The following is a 20231-nucleotide window of genomic DNA, read 5'->3' as shown; positions in this document are numbered from 1 at the left end:
CAATTGCATCACCTGCTTCTCCTTGCCTTTATGTGAAATAGCAGTGACAAATTCCCACATGCACATCTTCTTAGTTTGACAGTAGAAATGGTAAGCAGAATTATTTTCTGTTAGGAAAGCCCTAGAAGCACTCAAAAGACTAGAATACTGGGTAGCTTTTCTATGCAGAAGTTCTGCACAGGATGCTGTGCCCTGCTTGGAGTCCCATCACGGGGTTCCCAGTATCCAAAGGAACAAACAACTATGTGTAATGCACTCATTTTCGGTACAGTATTAGCTGTAGTAAGTTGTATTTTAAGCAATGCATCATGGTACCTTTCTTACTGGGATTACAATAAACCAGCTCCTCCTGGAACAAAGCCAAGTGTGTGGGAATGTGTGTGCTGCACATGGTCAGCTGTGTTTTGACTTCTCACTTTTAGGATCTTGTTTCAATTCAAAACATTTTCCATCAGCTGAATTATTATTTTAAATCTGCCATTAATTTAAGGAATATCCCTTGCTTTGAGATGTAATTTATGGTTTCGCAGGTCCAACATTTTACAGTCAGATTTTATTCTTAACGTCCTTCCTTCATTAGTGAAAGATTTCACGGCAATGCCCAACCACCATCTGATTTATTGAAGGTAAGTAAGGGAAGTAAGTACCTCTTAAAATTTCACTACAAACTGGTATATTGGTTCACAAGATACACTTGATTATTTTGGTAATTTTTCAAAACAGATTTACTGTGATCACCTACTGGAAAAAATCTATTTCATGAAATAACTAAATAAACCTGCCTAATGTATTCAAGGTAGTTCCGATGTTAAATAGTGTGTGACGCAGTAACAGCATTTTGCATAGTCAGGAGCAAACTGAAAGAAAGTGTAACAAATGCCACTGTCTTCTACAGATATTTGGTACTCACTCTCTAAGAATTGCTGAAGTTGTTTGTGCCATTACATGATGAGACTCTCCTCAGTAGGCTGGGTTCTCTACTCAGTCATTCCATACTGATTTTCAAAAGTCGGATAACAACAGCATATAATTTATTTCTTAATAGCAGAATTATATATGGTCTGAATTCTTTGTAATTTGCATGATAAAAATCCATGGATCTGAACTATGAACAATAATTCACTGAAAAACAGTTTTGCTTATTATTTTCTGGACGCTTCATACTCTGCTCGTATTTCTGGTTGGGAAACAGAAAAGAGCTATTTGTTGTCATTTTAGTTTCAGGAGCTATTAACTAAATCACAAGGAACTCTCTATAAACTTTAAATGTTATCCAGTGGATTTCTTTTAGATACATGGAAAACACTCATTTCATAAATGCCTATGGAAATTAGCACCCTTCAGGGATCTTCTTTTCTATAGTTTTGCAAAACCTTTGAAGTTTCAAAATTGGTCACACATTGCCAACACTTTTAAAAAGCTATCTTGCATTTCAGTTGCAAAACAAAGGATGTATCTACAATTTCTAGTGGAAAATAAGATCACCTAAGAAAAAGAAAAAAAAAAAAACCCAAAAAACATTTTTTTTTCCACTCAAGGCTTGAAAAACATATTTTGGGCATGTTCATTTTCTCTCTCTTGGCCAAAGCAGAATGGGTTTTCTCAGCAAGGTACTGCACGTAAAGCACCACAGAGATATTTTTTCAGATGTATTCTCTAGATGGTGAAGAAAAAAAGAGGTTCTGTATGATTTCTACTTACGAGTTCTTATTCAAAGCCATGTACGTCTACTTCAGCCAGTTATACTTGAAGATGTGTATCTTTTGGAATCATATAATTTGTTTTTCTTTAATAATCATGAATGTCTTTATTATATAACTTGTTATGCTCTTATGTAACAGCAGACTTCTCATATCTCATGTGGAATGAATACAAGTGCATGTCATATTAATAAAGGTGTGTGCTGTATACTCATGTTTTGATTTTTAAGCACAGCATTTTTTGGTTGTAATAATAAGATTTAACACGAGGGCCAATTTAACAAGATTTAAGACAACAAATCGTGACAGTTCCATATATTAATTGAATTGCTAACAATCAACGGGATATAGTGCAAATTCCTTTGCCTTCAAACAGTTCCACACTGCCAAGGACTCACCAAAGCAGAATACATACAGTGCATTGTGTGTTGGAATTTATTCTTTGTATTCTGCAGTCTTTCATATGGAAGCTGAAAAATTTACATTTTAAGCTGTTTTGATGCAGTGCATTATCTGTTGCAGTTCAATGCTTTACTTCTTGAAATTAGATGCATTATGTACCTTCTGTTACCAATTATTCCTATTTTTAAATCTAGAAAATATTGATGGAAACTGGGTCATGTAAGTAGGAAAATGTATAGTAAAAGTCTTCTGCTTCATGTGGATATACCTGAAACAAATAACATATGTTTTGTCTCTTTTATTAGCTTAGATTTTTGAAATCTAGGCAGGATCCCCAATCTGAACATTAAAGCAGGATGAGATTTATTCTGTACAATTTCATCATCTTGTTACAGTCTTTGTCAAAAGAAAGGAAGAGGGAACCTTGTGCCATTTTCAGTTCTTGTTTAATATCTTCTTCACAGGAAAATGCTGTCAGGATATTAAACTCATCTGTTCTTTTGGATAATAGGGATGTAATGTACCATTTTGACCTTTCCAAATGCTGTATTTCAAATTGCTGCTCATTAGATTTTTTTTTCTTGATTAAAGTCCTGCTAACCTGTAAAAACAGAATAGAATAAAACCTAGTCAAGACACGGCATATCAAGCATGATCAAGACAGAACCACATATTTTTATAGCTTAAGGGCTATAACAGGCATTAACACTTTTTATTCTAGATCATTGATGTATTAAGTCATAACACAGAAGCTAAAATGATGTTTATTTAATTTTTCCTCATGACAATTTAGAGTCTTGAGCTGAACAGTTTCTATTTGGTTCAAGCTTAATTATTATGATGTGAAATACTCTATTTTGGGAATCTGTAGAAAAGTTTCAGAGAAAAAGACAAAAGAGAACTGTAATTAAATGATAATAAATATGACTAGGGCAAAGATTCTACTTGGTTGATTTACAAATTCTTAAATTTAAAAATTGATATTAATTGTAATATTGTACACTATGTAGACTCAGTATGAGATGTAGTGTATTATAGCTTTCAGAAGGATAAAAATTGCTCCAACTGTTTAAAACTCACAACGTAAACTTTTGTTGTTGCTGGGGGGAGGGGATGGAAGTGACATAGAATGGAATTCTTGGCTCCAGCTAGTTATACATCCCTTCCTCCTAAATTAGATAGCTCTTAATTGTCAGAAATACCATTTGCCTGTAGGTACCTGCAGTCAGGTGACTTCTCCGTCTAAACTGAGTCAATAGATAGAGCTTCTCTTGTGTCTTGCCCTTGATGTATTTTCACTAACTTTTTTTTGTTTGTTTCAGAATTCTTTTTATGTACACCTTTCTTATTTTTAACATCCTTTTCAACATATATTGACACATGACTTTCCAGTAAAGTCACAAAAATATGAAGAAACAGTTCTTCCTCAATTCCTTGTGATTGTTTAAGTCTCCCAAGTGTTACATTTGTCTTCAAATAGCATCCGACTCTTCAGCTTACTGTCTACAGTGACACTGTGTCCTTCTCAAAATTACAGCTTTTCTGGCTAACTCAGGAGAAAATCAGCCTAAAAGTAAAGGAAACTATTAATTAAAATAAAATAATAATAATAAACCACAGTAAAATGAAATAATCTGTCCTTCTGCATGCCATTTAAGAAAAACTTAATGCATTGCTCACTTACATTCGCAGTTTGATTTTGCTATGTGTAAGTAATTTTATTACTGGGACTTCCAGCTGGAAGTTTAAGGCAGATTGGTTTCCTCTTTGTTTTCAATAGCCTATGAACATAACAGTGAAGTGGTTTTGCCTATTATTAACCTCTGACCTGGAGAACCTCCCAGCCTGGGACTGGTGTTGCAGAATTAAATACACACTCGGCGATAAAATTACTGTTAATGGTGCCCTGGAGAGAGAATATCTCAACTTTAGTGTCGATGTTATGATTGTTTCCTAAGGGACTGTGCTGTCTATTAGAGCAATTTGTTAACTGTTGTTTACTCTATTGTGTCTCTATAGATCAGCAAGCATTGTAAAATCACTAGGAAAGAATCTTTGTCTTAGCACTTACCAAACCAAAATGTGCAGCAGTAGAACTGCACTGATGGAACACAGGAAACTGTCTAGTCTGGGCTGTAAAAGAGGCAGTGAATCTCTTTTAGGTGGTTTGTATCACACCCACAAGTATTAAGAGATGAACATGGGGATGCTGTGACAGGTAACAATTCACTTGGCTCTCTGTAGGAAAACAGATTAGTATCACTAAGAAGAGCAATAGCTTAAAGTTCTGAGTATAATACACTATCTTAGACACATTTTTTTTTTACCTGAGTCTGAACATTAGTATTAATGAAAACCATATTTCCCTAGAAAAGAAACAGACCTCCAAGGAACAGTTTTAGCTGCAGGTTATACCAATTGGTTTGCGCTATAATGTTGAGTGCTGGGAGAAGGCAAGTCATCAATCAGGAAGAGGTTACAACAAAACAAGATACTGTATTTACTATTTTTCTGACTTTCAATTGTTACATACAGCTCAGTACCAAAAGGAAGGAGCAAAGCCAAAGCATATAATTCACTGTTCAAAAATCTAGTATTCACGTGTGCCCACAAGTGGGTACTGAGACCTGCACATGAAATTGCATTTATGACTGAAACGTGAACTTTCAATCTTTTCTAGTTTCTATCTATTTCAAATAGCAATATGGCATAGAAATATACAATATCCTGTTCTGCCATGTAGATGCCTTTGCAAAAATGAAATACATTTGTATAGTGTTTTTAATTGGAAGAACTAGAGACTATAGCTATGAACTAATTACTGTTGCATTACAGTAATCAGTAAGTATGCAAAACGTAAGAAGTGCCTGGAAGGCATTGTCCTTTCCAAATTCCAAAGCGATTCTGATATTACAGATTCTGTGAGTCTATAAATTTATTCAAGGAAAAATGCAGCATTACACTGGACATGGCTACTTCGCCCACCTACATGAATAATCCAAATCTGTTTGAAGATTATAAATGTTTTGTTCTGAGGTATTATAAAATCAGCTATGCATAAAATTGAGCCATATGGCTCTTTCTCTTCTCAGAATGAGATTGCTATCACCTACCCTACTTTAAAAAGTGCTTCATGGAGAGCTACATAAATGCATCCTACATATAGCAGGGCTGGGAAGCTTTATTTTTTTTTCTTTTGCTAAACATCAAGTCTACATAAACTTCAGTATCATTGATTTTATGTTTTGATTTGAGGGATGGGTAAAAGTGGACTTGGAGAATAACAAATGCACAAATACCAAAATGAGAGTAAGGTCTAATTAAATAAACATAAACAGTTGAGATATCATCACTGTAGAATCACAGAATGGTTTGGGTTGGAAAGACCTTTAAGATTATCTAGTTCCAATCCCCCTGCTTCCAGGGAGGGGGCATTCACAACCTTGCTGAGCAACCTGTTCCAGTGTCTCACCACCCTCACAGTAAAGAATTTCTTCCTGATATCTAGCCTAAATCTACCCTCTTCCAGTTTAAAGCCATTTCCCCTTGACTTGTTGCTACATGCCCTTCTAAAACGTCCCTCCCCAGCTTGCCTGTAGGCCCCCTTCAGGTACTGAAAGGCCACTACACAGTCCCCCTGGAGTCTTCTCTTCTTCAGGCTGAAGAGACCCAGCACTCTTCCCCCTACTGATCACCTTGGTGGCCCTCCTCTGGATCTGTTCCAACAGTTCCATGTCCTTCTTGTGTCGGGACACTCACTCCAGGTGGGGTCTCACAAGTGCAGTGTAGAGGGGCAGAATCACCTTCGTCAGCTGACTGGCCATGCTTGTCTTGATGCAACCCAGGATACAGTTGGCATTCTGGGCTGCAAGCGCAACCTCTTCATGTTGAATCTTTCATCAACTGACACCCCCAAATCCTTCTTCTCAGGACTGCTCTCAAGATATTCTCTGCCCGACCTCTAATTGTGCTTGGGATTTCTTTGACCCAGGTGCAGGACCTTGCACTTGGCTTTGCTGAACTTCATGAAGTTGGCATGGGCCCACCTCTCAAGCCTGTCCAGGTCCCTCTGCATAGCATCCCTTCCCTCTAGCGTGTTACCTGCACCCCACTCAGTTTGGTGTCATCTGCAAATTTGCTGAGGGTGCACTCAATCCCACTGTCCATGTCACCTACAAAGACGTTAGATAATGCCAGTTGCAGCACTGTTCTCTGAGGAACGCCACTCATCACCAGTCTCCATTTGGACATTGAGCCATTGACTGCAACTGCAACCATTGAGTGCGAACATGCAGCCAATTCCTTATCCAGCAAGTGTTCCATCCATCAAATCCATTTTTCTCCAATTTGGCAACCAGGGTGTCACGTGGGACAGTGTCAAACGCTTTGCACAAGTGCAGGTAGATGACATCAGTTGCTGTTCCTTCATTCATTGACACTGAAACTCTATCATAAAAAGCCACCAAGTCTCTCAGGCATGATTTGTCCTCAGTGAAGCCATGTTGGTTACCATCAATCACCTTATCTTTATTTTCCCTGCGCCTTAGTAGGGCGTTCAGGAGGATCTGCTCCGTGATCTTGCCAGGCACAGAGCTGAGACTGTCCAGCCTATAGTTCTCTGGATCTTCCTTTTTTCCCTTCTTGAAAATGGGAGTTATGTTTCCCCTTTTCCAGTCAGTGGAAAATTCACCAGACTGTTTCTTGACAGAAATAGCAGGTGACAGCTTAACTTTTCAGGCGATTCTGGCTTTTATTTGGAAAATTACAATTGTAGTAGGAAACTCAGATTTCTGTCAGGCCCCTGAAGAAAGGACAGGAATTTTATGTGACAGGAGATATGACTGTGTACATGAAATATTTTTACATGTTTCCAAATATTTTACTAGTAAGCCAAACTCTAGAGAACTAGTTCCAATTTTTCAATGGATTTCTTCTTTTTTCTTGTTTTCCTTATTTTTTTTCTTCCTATCATTTCTTCTGAGCTATGTATCTATCATTGTAGCAACCAGCTTTCCTGATAACTAGATTGACTGGATTACCCATGAGGAATTTTCCATACTAATTTTTGTTCTTTGAAACTAGATGTCAAGAGGGTTTCTTCAAAACTGAGTCTTGTCAAGCCATTAAATCCTTGTGTTTACATTTATTTCATTCCAATTTCCTTTGTCTCCTCTAGGCAATGTAGCAGTTACTGACTTTTTAAAACAAACAAACAAAAACAACAAGAAAAAAACCACATCATTTAATTCCTGTAGAATTTTTCTTCCATTGCAGTACTTATCAAAGTGGCGTGCAGGTACACGAAATGGATATGGAGAGTAGAATTGCACAGTGATGATGAAGTACACTTGGTAACTTAAAATAAAGATCATTACTTTAAATTCCCAGTCCCATGAGACTTTATTAGTCAGAAGCAAAAATATAAACAACAAACAAAATCTTTAAACATCTTCATCAATGACACAGACGATGGCATCGAGTGCAGATGACACCAAGCTGAGTGGTGCAGCCAATACATTGTAGGGAAGGCAAGCCATCCAGAGGGACCTGGACAGGCAGGAGAAGTGGGCCCACGTGAACGTAATGAGGTTCAGTAATCATTATTAAATAATAATTGCACTTGGGCCAGGGCAATCCCAGGTACTTATACAAACTGGGGGAAGATCTCCTTGAGAGCAGCCCTGCAGAGAAGGACCTGGGGGTCCTGGTGGACGAGAAGCTGTGTGACATGAGCCAGCAGTGTGAACTTGCAGCCAGAAGGCCAACTACATCTTGGGCAGCATTACAAAAGGGGTGGCCCCCAGGGAGAGGGTGATTATCCCCCTCTACTCAGCTCTTGTGAGATTCCTCTGGAGTACTATGTCCAGGCCTGGGACCCCCAGCACAAGAAAGACGCAGAGCTCTTGGAGCGGGTCCAGAGGAGGGCCACTAAGATCATCAGAGAGCTGGACAACCTCTCCTAGGAAGAAAGGTTGAGGGAACTAGGCTTGTTTAGCTTGGAGGAGAGAAGGCTGGGGGGAGCCCTCATTGTGGCCTTCCAGTACTTGAAGGAAGCGTATAAACAGGAGAGGGAATGATTGTTTACATGGGTTGATAGTGACAGGACAAGGGCGAATGGTTTTAAACTAAGATAGGGGAGACTTATGTTAGATGTTAGGAGGAAGTTTTTCACACAGAGGGTGACACACTGGAACAGGTTGCCCAAGGAGGTTGTGGACGCCCCATCCCTGGAGGTGTTCAAGCCAGGCTGGATGCGGCTCTGAGCAGCCTGGTCTAGTGGTTAGTGGCTGTGCCCACAGCAGGGGGGCTGAAACTAGATGATCATTATGGTCTGTTTCAACACAGGCCATTCTATGATTCTATGATTCTATGAAAATAGGTGAAAAACCCTGAACAGATCCTACTAATTACGGCTGTGATTGCATATATTCTGTGTTTTGAGAAATTAGTAAGAATTCTCTTCTCTGTGCTTAAGGTACAAATATCACTCTTCTACAGAAAGTAACCCAAGGTATGGGACATTCTTTGCAAGTATTATTGGTGGTAGAGAGCATTTTTCAGATACAAAATCAAAAGGGCTTTTTTTTTTTTTTTTTTTTTTTTTTTTTGCCTATGTTTATGATCTGCTTGTGGACTGTGCACAGATTTATGCACATGCAGACACCTGTAACCTGCAGAGCAACGTTTGCAGCTCTTACATCTTTCCATGGATATAATTAAAGAGGATCAGTTCTTAATTTTTGAGTCTTTCTTCAGGTAAATAAGTAACTCAGTGTGACAAAATCTGGAAGAACATGAATTATTTGGCAGAAGAATAATAAAATCATGGACCAAATGTACTGCTGCACACACTGTAAATACAAATGCGCTGTACCATGTCAATTCTAGAGTCAAGGCTGCAGCCATAGTAAAATATGATTTTTTATTGTTTACCAAGACTTTTTTGGTACAAATAAGCATGCAGAAAAACTAGATTTCCCTTGAATGATTTCAATATACAGATTATTTCACATTATGAATGTTAAAAGTTGTAACAACTGGAAATAGCTTTTTCTCCTTCTAGAGGTACAGAAGTGGTCTTCAACAGATGAGATCTACACAGCATGTCATTTAACATGGCATCAGTCACTTTCCTTTATATCTGGGTTAAAGTGATGTCTGGTGAAATTACATTCTATTTTGAAAAGAGAAATAGGTGAGAATTGACACTAGGATTTTTATACTTGTTTTTTATACTGACTAGAATTTCAGATTTCTTAAGGCAGGGTAGAGATGAAAACAAGGCCTACTTATTTTCATAAACAAAAGTTAATGACTTTAACAACTTTTAAGTAAATCAAAATTTAGACAGATCTATAGTTCAACATCTAACCTATCCTGGCTAAACATACAAATGAGGTGATGATACACTGGAGAGCAGCCCCACTGAAAGGCATTTGAGGATCTGGGTCAACAACAAGTTGAACATGTGTCTACAGTGTGTTCAGGCAGCCAGTTTGGCTAACTATGTCCTGGGGTGCATCAAATATAGCATTGCCAGCTGGGCAAGGAAAGGGATTGTCCCACCCTACACCCCACTGGTGTGACTTCACTTGAGTACAATTTTGGGTGCCACAGTACAAAAAGGATAGAAAATTATTAGAGAGTGTCCAAAGGAGGGCTACAAAGATGCTGAAAGGTTGAAAGTGGAAAATGCATGAGGAGCAGCTGAGGTCCCCTGGTTTGTTCAGCCCAGGGTAAAGAAGAATGAGGGGAGGCCTCATCAAAACCCACAGCTCCTCATGAGGGAAGCAGAGGGCAGTGCTGATCTCCTGTCTCTGGTTACCAGCAACAGAATAGGTGGGAATGGCATGGAGCTGTGTTAAGAGATTCAGGTTGAATATCAAGAAAAGATTATTTACCCAAGGGTGGTCTGGCACTGAAACGGGCTGCCCAGGACAGTGGTCATGCCTCTGAGCTAGCTGGAGTACGAGGAGTGCTTGGACAACACTCTTAGTTCAGTGTAAAAGTGAATTTAACTACCTTCTTGTCAAAGGCAAACGCAGGGACCACCTCAGGTTCCAAAGTGTTTGTGATTTAGGGAGGTCATTGCCAGATTCAGTTTGTAGTTGCCAATCTATTACTTTTAGGATCAGAATTTGCAGGCAGGCTGACCTGGAGCACTTGGTTCCTTGTCCTGATGCACGGCTGGAGGAACCCCTTTCTAGAACACCTTATATGAGGCCAGGAACAGTGGCTGGAGATAGCCTTGCCAAGAAGCCCCCAGTAAAGACTTGATTATAGGTTCACCTTCTGGGATCCATAAGGTCTGAAAAACAGCACAAAACATAATGGAAAGACAACTTCCTTTGCCCCAGGTAATTAGTACCACCAGCTGCAGTCCAACACACTCCTCCAATTTCTGTATTGAATCCCCCCAAAACAAAAACAGAACAAAACAAAAACAAATAAAACATCACAATCCTGTCCAATAATAAACAGTGTTGGTAAAAGATTTCAAACTTTCTTCCTTCAAACTGCATCAGAGTTTAAGCAGTTTGCTTGTAATCATAGCTTTAGTTTGCACAGTGGATTAATCTGTATGTCTGCAGTCTCTATTCCTTACCTATGCACTTCAAATATGAAAGACAGCAGTTTCAGGCATGTGCTAAAAACCCAAACATTACTGAAAATTTAGTCTCGGATGCAGTAGAATGCTAAAACTTTATGCATGCAAAAAAATCAAACAGATTTCAATAATAGTACACATATGTTTAAGTTTCACATTTTTTCAACTTTTTCATGTATCACAGTGAACTACTTCTTTAAAGAGATAAAATATTTATCCTTTAATTTTCATTCTTAAGAGTGTCAAATCTCAGTTGTTTCACACTGCATCATATCTGTACTATTGAATTGAAGGCTTGATTTTAAAACCCATGTAAGTCATTGAAAGTTTTGGATTAGCTTGAATTTTATCACCTCTGTCCTTTGTGGTTACTACAGCAAATAGCCATGCTGAATTTCTAGTCCTGGATAAAACATGCCAGTCATACACATAACACTGAAAGTGAAAAAATATGCATTCAGAAGACAACAAGAAAGAATGAGGCTTTCCATTTTTTTATTAATCCAAACATTTGTGTTTCTGATTTAGGGATTATGGCTCAGCAGGTGCCAACTATTTACATTTCAGAAAATATGTGTGTATGCAGGGTTCATCCTGAAGTGAATCTGCCCAATCTTTATCAATATTTGGAGGTGATGTGCTACTTTAATAGAATTACTAAAAATCATGGAGATTTTTACTGGTACACAGACTATACCCCAGAGAACACCACCACTGAAATGACTTGAAGTAGTCCTTTTAGCAAACTGTTTTCTCTAATCTTCCATTTTGCACAGTATATTTTTAGAGACAGATCTGATGTCCTTCATTCCTACAATTAGACCCCCTGAGTTGAACAGGATTTCTCACTACTTTAGTAAGATATATCTGTTATTTTTTATTTTTTTTATTAGTCTGAGACTTAAAACTTCATTATACGTGGAGTTGAATGTAGTCATTCAGAATATGGTGAGAGGCAGAAGCATCTTGGAAACCACAAATAATAACTGGTAAATGCTGATAATTCAATGACATCTTTTTTAGCTTATGGTAAGTCAGCCTGTTGTAGTTTCAGTAAAAAGACTAAATGAGTTCTTACACTCATTTTTCAGGGTTTTTACTTTTATTATATTTAACTGTCCTCTGCTTGGATTAATATCATTCAAATCTTTTAAATTATGTCTAAATACATTACTCTTGTGTCCTTGACAAAATTAGTTCTGTTGTCCTTTTTCCAGTCCTTTTTCCACCTCTGGCTGATAGGACAGGCATATGCCAAATTCTGCCAATGTATGCAAACATCTAAAACATATGCATTATTGTCTTTAATGGAATTGTCTGCCACAGTGTTGTTACACTTAGTATTAGAGTTCATTCTGCCACTGAACTGGCAGATACTGAGATGAGCTGAATGTTTGTCTACAACTCACAGATACAAGAACTGGTTTTCATTCAAAAATATATTTTTCAGTATGTGAAAAATATTGTATCTTTACAAACAAAATGGCATGGAGAAGGTGAAGCAGATGAGAAAGAGACCTGAAGCATGTGAACAGTAGATATAGGTTACACCTTTCTATCTAATTCAGAATGCTTTTTCTATTGTTATTATATGAAGCATTTGAAGAGGCTGCAAACGTCCCCCAGTCCTTGTACCCCATTCTGTGGTGCTGTGCAGAGACAGACTTTCTGATTTTCATAGACAAACAGTACAATACCTAAGAAGTGAAAATGCCACTCAGCTACAAATTAAACAACCACTCATTATGAGAAATCTTGCTCCCCACACTACATCATTATTGTCAAGACTTAAAAATCTCTCTGGACAAAGATTGCCTGTGAGAGGATAAGAAGCTGGATGAGATTCTGATAATGAGCCAGAGGAATTGTTAAGCCATATTAGAAGATTAATATTGCAACACCTTGGTACACATATCAAGATTGAGGTTAAATACACTTTAATTAAAATCTTAGAATACGGTTGAAAGTGAAATGTCAAAATAGGAAGAACACAAAAGCATAAATAGGATAGATTTGAAAAGATGGTTAAGAAATTTCAGAGGTGCTGTTAAAGCAGGTACTTCAGAAGTCTGGATACTGATACATATTTCTTGCCCCTGTATTGTATTAATGGAAAGTACCTAAAAGCAGTCATGGCCATCTCAATAGAAGCAGCTGCTCAATGCATAACGGATGCCCAAGAAACAGCAAACAGTTGACTGTGAAGCACAATTAGAATATTAGATTATTTTATAGCCCAAAGGTATGCTAGAATCTGCACTCAATGCACTTAAAAAATTCTATTGTCTAAAATGGAAGCTAGTGTCAGTGCCCCCTATTGATGATAATATTCCTATTCATTAATTTGGAAATCAGGAAAACCAGAAAGGTTAGGAGAAAGATAATCACTCTTTTTTATATAAGCGTAAAATGAACTTGAAAAAATCCCAAAGCCAAATTATTAGCAACTACTGAACTAAAACTGTTCTCACATATATCATAAAGATGTGTTTATGGGCAGTGGGAACAGCCATATTTCTGGTGAAAGCACATCTTGACACCCCACCCATCAAAACCCACTTTCTTATAGAGAAAGCCTGTTGCTAAGCTCTCTTTTGCACATTTAACATAAAAACATTTTAAAGCAATGAGACATTTTTTAATAATAATAATAAAAGAACGTATATGCTTACAGTCAGAGTTATTCATCAAATTCCTGAGACGAGGGAGGAACTTTCTCTGTTGACACCGTTATTCCTCATAGGTACCTTATCACTTCAGAGCCACAGTTACAAACGTCTGATGTTCCTAAGTCTTCCTATAGTGCAAGTTCTGGCATTAGTTATCCAAAAGGTCACCACTTTGTGGGTATATCTCTCCATGTGGGAGAGGTTCTCTGTTTATAAATGTAATTGCTCATTTCAACAAATCCATTATTACTAGAGAAGAGCATGAAGCAATAGCGCACTTAAAACATGTTCAGCATTTAAAAATCGAATGGCTTTAGACTTTAACCCCTGTAAGAGTATGGTTGTCACCTGGATTACTTACATAAACACTACTAATTTACTGCCTATTTTAATACTTTGGAAAATGATGCATACCTTACTAGCCCCTATTTGACCACTGCTAAAAAGAAACAAACAAATCAAAAAGCTAGGTTCAGCTTAGAGGCTTTAACTTCATGTAAGCACAGTGTTCAAGCTCTACAGAGTGCAGCCTGTTGCCCTGGCAAGGAGGCTTCCTGTGTTAACATTTGTCTTTCTGCACAGATCTGGGCACAAGAGTTTACAGGAGTCGCTCCAACTCATCATTTGAAGTCTGAACTGTTCTCTTCTTTTGTAGCAAGTGATACTTCTAGATTAATTATGTGTAGTTACTTTGTAGTCACTGTCAATATCCAGACTACATCCATACCTATTTTCAGTTGATCATCCTTGGTATCATCTAAGAATCATAACTTCATATTTTTCAAAGAAAAACCATCTACTATCTACTATCTTCTACACTTTTCTCCTTCCATAAGTAATGCCTCATATTTTATTATGTTGGGCAATGACATCAGAGGCAGATGGTGGTGGTATGGCAGTAGAGGTTGAACCTTCCCACCAATACTGCAGTACATTTTGCTGCTGTGTGACAGATGGCAGAAGAGGGGAAAAGTATGAAGACTTTGAAGAAGGTTGTAAATGCTCAAGGGAAAAGCATTTCTGGGTTGCAAAAGTATCGATATTAGTGGTGAGGCATAAAGCAAAAAGTATACCACTTGATCTCTAGGGAGTGGTTACCAGACTGACAATTAGAAGCTTATCTTTCTGCCTTGAAGTGGATTGCGTCCAATTTGACATTGTCAAGGGACAAAAACTTGGCATTGAAAATGTTTTAAAAAACTAAATAAATGAAGTCACATTTCAAGTAAAGTTGTAATTTGAAATGTAACTTTTACTGTTACTTCCCAAGGCAGAGCTTGAAGAGAATCACTCCGTGTCTTCCTCAGTACTTTTTATATTAGCCAATCCTTGTATGCTCAAGTGCAAAATTACTGTGATAGCAAAAGACAGGCAGTTCTTTTGATTTCCTCTGCTATTTTGAACATCTAGTGACCTGCAAAACCTGGATAAAAGCCATTGGTTTAGTCATCCACTAGAAAGCTTTAGAAACACCTGTTTACTTCTACGGGAATGATAACTTCCCAGAGATGTGAAATTCAGTGATCGCTTCAGGTGTTAGGAATAAACAAAGGCACCTCTGATGAACCTTCTACCTACTAAAAAAAGCTACAATAGTTATCAAACTGCATAATATTAATCTGGAGCAGATTTAGAATCCTATTCCATGGAAACAACAGAATGAATGGAGAGCAGTTAATAGGATTAAACACACTATACAGAGACATGAAACATAAAGCCATAGTTAATGACTTGTGATCTCTCTTCTCCTCATCATCTGTATCTCTTTATTCCTCTTTGGCCTAAGTAATTCAGGTATATTCTTCTCTTCTACCAGTGCACAATCTTATTTATGTATCTAGTCTTTTCCTTAAAAGCTCAGATAATATTGACATGTTTCTTTTTTTAAAACAGCAACAAAATATATTATACATGCATTGATCAAATGAAAAATATTACACAGAAATGTTATGCCTGCTAACTAAAGATGAGTTCAATTTACTTTCTATATCTTTGTTTCAAACACCCCAAAAGAAGAGGTGATGCTGAAACCAGAGTATACTTTTAGGATGACGACTTCATTGGATATACTGATCTTCAACATCTGCATCAGTGTATTGCAAAGCAAAAAATGTGCTGTTCTTTCATCACTTGCAGTATATTTCAAGGTGTCTAATAGATCAAGGCAGTATATCATTAAACAAATATGAATCTCTTAGACTTATCTCCTATTTCAAGAGACAAAATAAATTTCTAAAATGTTTCTTGTACTAAAAAGATTATAAATTCATTATCTTGATTAGGAAAAGACTGATACCAAATTTGTATTGATTAAATAACATATCCACTGTTATTCAATAAAAACGTTTCCTATCTAAAAGGAAGAAACTAAACTTCATATTTGTAAAAATGGACTTTTTAAAAGACAACCACTTTATTAAACCATATCATCGTTTACTGAAAACATTGCCAACCAATATTAATATGTTCAAAACCTAAGATTAAAACTAGCTTTCCTTTAGCTGACAAAACTCTAGGAATACAGATAGGCATTTAGAAGATAAAGTTTTCTGTCTTCCAGATCCTGAGATTTGTAAAATAACCTGCAACTGAAGGAAAACAGAACACAGGGGTCGGTTCCATCTACAGAACTCCAAACAAGTGAATGAAACTTGCAAGAACAGTTAGTAGAGCTGACAAGTATGTGGTGTTAATCAAATACTACTGTGCTAGATTTTGCTACGCTTCCTTCAATTGGGACAAATTCTCAGATTATTGAAATTTTTATCAGTATCTTGGCACTAGTGCAATAAAAAACCGATCTTAAATCTACAAGAATTTATCTGGGTGGTATTGCTGTCTACTAGATATCAAACTGCTTTGTCAGTGTCTTCTGAGCCTAATATTACTTGGTGTGAAGAGTTATCATAATTTAAGCATTAGGATTTGTGTTATGGCTTTGGGTCATCTGTAAAAAGTAGATTTTTTCTGCAAATCTTCTTGTTTCCTTTTATTGTCAAAAGGAATACAAATTTTGGAACCTGAAATTCATGTTTGCTTGGAGAAGAGAAGGCTGCAGGGAGACCTCATTGTGGCCTTCCAATACTTGAAGGGAGTGTATAAACAGGAGGGGGAACAGTTGTTTACGAGGGTGAATAGTGATAGGACAAGGAGGAATGGTCTTAAACTGAGACAGGGGAGGCTTAGGTTAGATATTAGGAGGAATTTTTTCACACAGAGGGTGGTGATACACTGGAACAGGTTGCCCAAGGAGGTTGTGGATGCCTCGTCCCTGGAGGCATTCAAGGCCAGGCTGGATGTGGCTCTGGGCAGCCTGATCTGGTGGTTGGTGACCCTGCATATAGCAGGGGGGTTGAAATTCGATGGTCATTGTGTTCCTTTTCAACCCAGGCCATTCTATGATTCTATGTGATTCACTCAGAGGACATCAAATCCCTGCAAAAGCATGGAAGAGAAGAAAACAGTATACTGTCTTAATACTTTTCTGCTGCGTCTTTCAAATTGCTTGCTACACTACAGGAAAATGTTTCAGCTCTATAGGAACTCAAGATGTGTGGTTCCATGTCAAGCATCTTGCACAGAGTGAAGCCTTGCACTCATATTTGGGAAATAAATTCAAAAGGATCTGTGTTGAATTTGACTGAAAGTTTGAGAAGAGTTACAGAGGAAGGAGAGACAAACAAGGTCATATGCCCATTGACCACTCAAGCAGTGTGTAACTATGTAAGGCCTTCTAAAAGCAAAAATAATACCAAAAGCTACATGCAGAATTTCTCACCTCAGGGCTTATTTAAATGCATATATATCACAGAAATCCCTAGTTAAAAAGAGTCAGTCACCAACTTCCCTGCTGAACTATGGTGTCTCTCCAGAGATTCTTATTCAATTATTAATGCATCTGCTGCTAATTTCATCATGCAGAGTGTGAATTTGTCTTTCCACATTGAGTTCTAAGGGAATTTTGTAAGAAATATAGAACTTGTCAGCACATGAGAGTCAACACATTACTGCTGTGCTGCAGCCATTTATAACAAAACTAAAATGAGCACTCACTTGTTTGGCATTAATTTAATGTCCCACTTAGCTCCTATCATACATAAATAGCTGCTTCATCCATTTAAGCATTTCTGTTCGTGCACATAATGAAGTACTCTGTACCTGTCAAGTAAGCAGAATGCATAGCTGAAATAAGAAATGGATGAAGACATTCAGTGTTATTAATATTAAGGTTTTACAGGGGCAGCACCATATTTGTTTCTGGCCACAGGTATCCCACTGTGAAGTTCACCTTTTATCCCATGCTACAGAGAGCACATGAAGACATGACATGCATACACATTAGTGTGCCAAAAATATTTTTGAAAGAAATATCAGTTCAACTCATGACACAGTTAACAACAGCTGTAGTTGTCAAACATGCTCAAAACAAAATAAATTAGCTAGCCAGCCTCTTGGTATTTAAATGTTCTTTATGTTCTCTATTTTAGGAAAACACAGTTTAATTTTAAATGGCATTCTGGTTATGATCAGCCTCTCTTGAAGAAATTTTTATGAGAATGAATGGAGATAATGACTACTATTAGTCACTGTCATTAGCACAAAACATTAAAAACTACAATATTTATAACGGGCTATGACACGACAATTAAAATACAACTTTCTATCACTTGTATATGATTCAGCCACAGCTGGTTGCTACTTTCTAAAGTTAAAATGATAGAAGTCTGGTAATGGTTTATTTAATAGCATGTTCATCATCGGATCTAATTGTTTTCCACCACAGGGTATGAAGCTTTATGTCCTCTATCAACCCAAAACAAACAACCATGCTGCTTAATGGTTGTTCAATTAATGTTTATGGTGCTACTTTTATAACCTGAGTTACAAGACAAATAAACTCCAAGTAGCAATTTAAGAACCTTGGAAACTTAATGAGACTTCCACCGATATCAGACATTACAAAAATACCAACAGAATCCCACGCTTGAGGATGTGAAATAGAAGACATTAGTCAGCATTAGAGAATTCATCCAGGACAATGGTATAACTGCCAAAAGAGACTTTGATGTAGGAAAAGACAGTTGTATGACTTCGGGTTAGCTGCCTTGCAATTGCTGCTCATGCTGGGTTAAAACAGAGAAGACCTGTTCATCTCAAGTCATGTAAAGGTCAGACGCCATTGCTCAAACTGCAAAGTTATTCCTCTGAGTGATTTACCCTCAGTAACCTAGATGCACTCCACCTACTCATAATTCTTTCTCCTATTTAGCAGAACTCATGCTGATTAAAAGGAAATAAGAGTTCAAAGACAGGTTTTTCTGTTACTGCCTTACTGCATATTAATTTGTGTCTCTCCCTTTTGCACATTGCCTGTAGAGAGCAATGTAAAACCACTATAAATATGTTTTCACTGGAGAGCTGCCATTGTTCTAATTTACGAAAGTCTATGATTTCTGACTTCTGCTGTTAATTGTATATAGCAATAATATATTCATTCAGATCTTCCCATTTTAATTCAGCCTACCTGATTTCTGGCTTTTAATGATGTATTGCATCTCTGTACTTCTCCAAAGTAGCCAGACACAGACAAGAAAGAATCAGATCTGCAGAGCAGTGAAGTTTATTTTCAGGACCTATGTATTTTTCACACCATAAACCCAACTTGATTGATGCAAAAGTATTTTAATAGAACTACTGTTACCCTGCCTCTCCTCCCACCCTCCCAGTTCTTCGAGTTTATCAAAATGAGGTTCATCAGTTGGCGAAAATGCTCTGTGAAGTTTAAAGTCTGCCAAGCCTTTTGGGCAAATTCTCTCCAAGACTGCAGGTGAAAAATGACAAACTTATCACCTAACTGGCTGATGTTTAAATCTGACTGCTTTTGATTACAAAGCAAAGAGCCTTCCATTTTAAAGTTCATTTTGTGTTTCATAAGTACCTCTTCACTGAAATTATGCAGTTGAACAGATTTGAATTTGATTAGTTTAATGCTACGGTTTTATTGTTTGTAGTGAATACAGGCCTCTCTTATGGTGTTACTGAATGTTTAGGAATATTTCAGGATGGTGACAGAGTTACTTTTATTTCTCATGTGTTATTACTTTACTTTTTTCCTAATCCAATAACAAAATATATGAATAAGGCTGCCTGTGTCTCTGCTAGAATTGTGCAATTGCTTCATATGTACTCAGACTGCACTTCCTCTTTGGTCCAGAGGGAAGAATAAGATGAAAGCATTTCTGTCTACTGAAGGACAAAACGCTGAATCCTGTGTGTAAATTGATCTCAAAGCCAGAAGGAAAGCCAGTGTGAAAGCAACAGTTGATGGAAAACTCCTGAATTAAACCTACAGACTTTACGATTGTAATTCTCAACAGTTAGTGCTGTGGAAGAGCACAGCCACCACAGGCACATGCATAAAACACTGAATTGCTCTTTCAACGTCATATAACTTCATAAAATGCAATTCAAATGTCCTGGGAAGCTTGATTCAACAATTCCACATGATGACAGAATATTGTACAAAAATCCACCTCTGGATTTATAAAGAAAAGGTTTATATTGATTGGGTTTTTGTATCAATTCCTATAACAAAGTATAAATTTTCATGGATTTTTTTAGTATTAAAATAGTTACGATACACATTGACTCATAATCCAACCATCAAAAGGTGAAATCCCAATAGAAATACAGATAGAAATATTTACATTTATGGATCTACTTTACAAAAGTCAAGGGTCATTATTCCTTGCTTCTGGTCACATTAATACTGAACAAAATAGAAGCAATGCAAAAGATAGGAATGAAAACACATTTGGCAATGTAAAAATTAGTTATACAAGTTACAAGGTA

At 37.3% G+C, this 20231-nt stretch overlaps 1 protein-coding gene across 29 annotated transcripts in view; it reads right to left on the bottom strand.

The window, feature by feature from the left end:
• Positions 1 to 938: 938 nt before the first annotated feature.
• Positions 939 to 20231, bottom strand: part of KHDRBS2 (KH RNA binding domain containing, signal transduction associated 2) — a 339549-nt gene continuing 320256 nt past the window's right edge. For 8 of the 29 annotated variants that reach the window (XR_006938853.1, XR_006938854.1, XR_006938857.1 and 5 more), the window contains 3 exons: positions 17433 to 17537; positions 10257 to 13507; positions 1009 to 4340 (listed from right to left, as the gene is read on the bottom strand). The gene's annotated coding sequence lies outside the window, so the exon portion shown is untranslated. The other 21 variants (XR_005859023.2, XR_006938860.1, XR_006938859.1 and 18 more) reach the window with 19 other exon arrangements.

The sequence above is a fragment of the Gallus gallus genome, chromosome 3 (assembly GCF_016699485.2).
Source record: "Gallus gallus isolate bGalGal1 chromosome 3, bGalGal1.mat.broiler.GRCg7b, whole genome shotgun sequence".
Lineage (NCBI taxonomy): Eukaryota > Metazoa > Chordata > Aves > Galliformes > Phasianidae > Gallus > Gallus gallus.
Note: the sequence above shows the minus strand (reverse complement) of the source record. Positions and strands in the feature narration are given on the sequence as shown.